We start from the raw sequence: 3,603 nt of genomic DNA, 5'->3' as shown, positions 1-3,603 counted from the left end.
CTCCCAAAAGAAGTATGCAAGAACTTTGTATTGGGGTTGATGCCCTAAATCTCGTAGGGTCCTATAGTTTGTAATTGCATTGTACAATTATTTTATTTATTTAATAAAATATGAGGTTTTAGTAGCATTAAACCCACAAACCAATAAAATAACATCCAAGGTTATCTTCTATAGTATACACATTTATGTATGGATATACAGGTAGATCATGTTTAAGTGATAACCTAAATGGTCTATAGTAGATGGATAAGATTGGATACCTTATCCTAGTGATACTACGAGTACGACCTGCTTTGTAGATGTTACAATTGTTGTAAACTACTACAAATAATTTGATCCTGATAATTCATATGGAGACATGTGAGCGGGGGTATTCTACACAAACGAGTTTGTATAAGACTGGATCACGAAATGACTAGTCTTATTATATAACACAATTCTTAATAAAGACTTACATTTGACCAAGATGACCATAGGTGACATGACTTGAATCCTGAGTGAGTTGTGAACTTCTGCCTATTGATTTGTATGGGTGAGAGTGACTAGATTTCCGACTCAACAAGACTACCATTTTAGGGATTCGTCTGATTGGGAGCTAGGAACACAGCTACACAAGAGGAAATTCACTCCTTCCTCGAGGTGGGGGTAAGTAGTTAAACTGTTCTCTTAAGGGATGATTTCGGGGCTTGAACAATGTGGCGCCACACCTTCTCATTGCCTGAGAGGGGTTTGGTCATAGTTGGACCATGACTTATTGCTCATTAGAGAGGTTAGCAGTAGCTTAAGGAGTTAGATGTAACTATAGGGATAAAAAGGTAATTTTGGTTAAGTTGTACTTACGAGCAATTTGTGAAGGGTCATCGCATTATTGACTAGTTTTATTCAATGGAAACAGAAATATATCTGTAGTGTAAAGAGTACAGTTGTCGGTCTTTAGTGAAGTGTTCGACAGTTAAATGGATGTTGAATAATATAATTAAAAAAGTTTAACTAATTATTCAAATACCATTGGAGCTTCAAGCTACAGGTACATAAGGTCCCATCTATAGCTCAATGAGATTAAATGAGAATAAATTTTGGATTAATTTTAATTGTTCAAATTAATTTAGAGAATTAATTATATGTGATATAATTAATTTGGTTTAATTATATAGGATATAATTACTATAATATATTTGACACATTATAATATAAAATTTATTTGAGAGGAAATAAATATTTGAATATGATTCAAATATTAATTATGTAAATTGCATTCATATAATTAAATTTAATGTAAATGGTGGATTGGTGACACGATAATGGAATTTATATTGAATATCATTGTTGAGAGAATTAAATTATAGGTTATATTGTATTGGATATAATGTTAAACTATGTGCTATATGTTATATTTGATATAACATAAAGTTTAAGATATATTATATGATAAAGTGGTTGTTATATATAAATATGTATACACACACACACATATATATTATTAAAATTATTTTTCTTTTAATTATTTTATTTTTTTGAAAAATATTTTGAGAAGGAGTCCTGCTTTTCTCTCTACTATGTGAAAGTGAGGGTAAAGGGTTACGAGCATATTCTTCCCCATTTTGGATTTTGAAAAAGAAAAAATAATAAATAACTCTCTATAAGTTTCCCCGTGAGAAAAGTTCAAAGCCTCGCAATCTCTTTGCTCCTCTCAACTCCCCTTTTCTTCCAAAAATCAAGAGTCCACAAACTCCTTGGATTCTCATCCTAGAGAATACAGGAGGTTTTGAGTGGTGGTAATCATTTGCAGATCATCTTATACATGACCTTTGATAGAGAAGAAAGGCGTGGAGAAAAGATTCTTCAAAGGTAAGGATTTCTTGAAACCCAATTGTCTTTTAATTTTACTTTTAACATGCTATAATTTATTTAAATGCATATTGTTCTGTCTTCTTCTGTAAAGTTGTAAATCCTATAAAATTTGGGATTTGGGTCCAATCCCATTTTCGCTCAAAGACCCTTACCGAATCCTTTCAATTTGTTGATAAAGTTCAAAATGGAGAATAGAACTAGGCTTAAAACTAAGCAAGCATGATGATAGCAAAGCTTTTGATACCACCATCTATAGAAGTCATGTTGAGAGTTTAATGTATTTAACTACAACTAGACTTGATCTTATGTTCTTAATTAGTTTATTGAGCAGATTTATGGCATCACCGAAGATATGTCATTGGTAAGTTGGAAAGAGATTTCTTAGATATGTTCTTAGAACTATTAATCATGGAATCCACTATAAGAAGGACATAGACAATATTCTTGTTGGATACAGTGATAGTGATTGGAGAGAAAATATTGATGATTACAAAAATACTTCTGGGTATATTAAAATATAATGATGGTGATTGGAGAGCAGTTATATTTGTCTATAGCCAGTTGCTAAGTACTTTGGCTAAGAACGGTACTACATGAATGAAAGTGTCCTCAAAAGAAAGAGACTATCATGTTCTGTTACAATAATTCATCTATTTCACTTTCAGAGAATCCAATTTTTCATGGAAGAAGTAAACATGTAAAGATCAAGTATCATTTCATTAGAAAATTGATCAAAGATGGAGAATTATACATCAAGTATTCCAAGGCATAAAATCAAGTTGCAAGCATATTCACAAAAGCATTGAAGATAGACTTATTCTTGAAAATGAAAGAGAAGCTCGGAGTCATGGAAGTCTAGCTTGAAGGAGGATATTAGAAATTAAGCTAGATACATTTTTATAGATAATACATTCCTATATACATTTCCAATACATGAATTTCTAATTGCTAGATATACACACTTCTAGATACATGTAATTGTTCAAGTACATAAATGATATGTATACATGTACTTCATTTATTTTGTGTGTTTTAGGAAACATCCCTTGAGTACTATATCAAGGGATAATTTCCCTCGTTTGTAATCAAGGAAGTAAAAATGAATAGAAGCAAATTGAGTTTCTAGAGAACAATATTCTTCTCTTTTGTGTTTTTGAATTTTATAAAAGAACAGGTTTCTTCTCTTTAAAGTTTATGAAATAGTGTGAAATTTTAGAGTTGGCTCATCAACGCTTCCACCATAGATATTGTAGATGGGTTCATACTGTTTAAACATTGCAAATCTAATAAAAATTATATGCAGGCCCAACCCAAAAAGAATGTATCAAGTTGTAAGCATTATCAAATATCAAGTTTATCATTTATGTATTTAATATACTTTATCTAAAATGTATCAGAATTGATTTTTATTATTATTATTTTTTTTACCAAAGTATAGTAATTAAAGTATGGGGTGGGGGAGTCAAACCTCTAATCTCAAGGTCAATAGTACGAGTTCTATGCCAATTGAGCTACACTCTTGTTAGACATTTTAATTAATTTGGTAATTTCTGACTTTACATATTAGTCAAAGATTTAAGAAGAAACATGAAGTAAAATAAACAAAAAAAGAAAATCGGCATGCAAACGATAATAGATTAGATAAACTCAGTAACCAAAAAAACAACACATCAGTAATAGATTTATAACTATCAATCATATGAGATTTGTTGACTTATTTTAGATGTCAAGTATCTAAATTCTTGACATTTA

This window comes from Benincasa hispida, chromosome 8 (assembly GCF_009727055.1).
Source record: "Benincasa hispida cultivar B227 chromosome 8, ASM972705v1, whole genome shotgun sequence".
Lineage (NCBI taxonomy): Eukaryota > Viridiplantae > Streptophyta > Magnoliopsida > Cucurbitales > Cucurbitaceae > Benincasa > Benincasa hispida.
Note: the sequence above shows the minus strand (reverse complement) of the source record.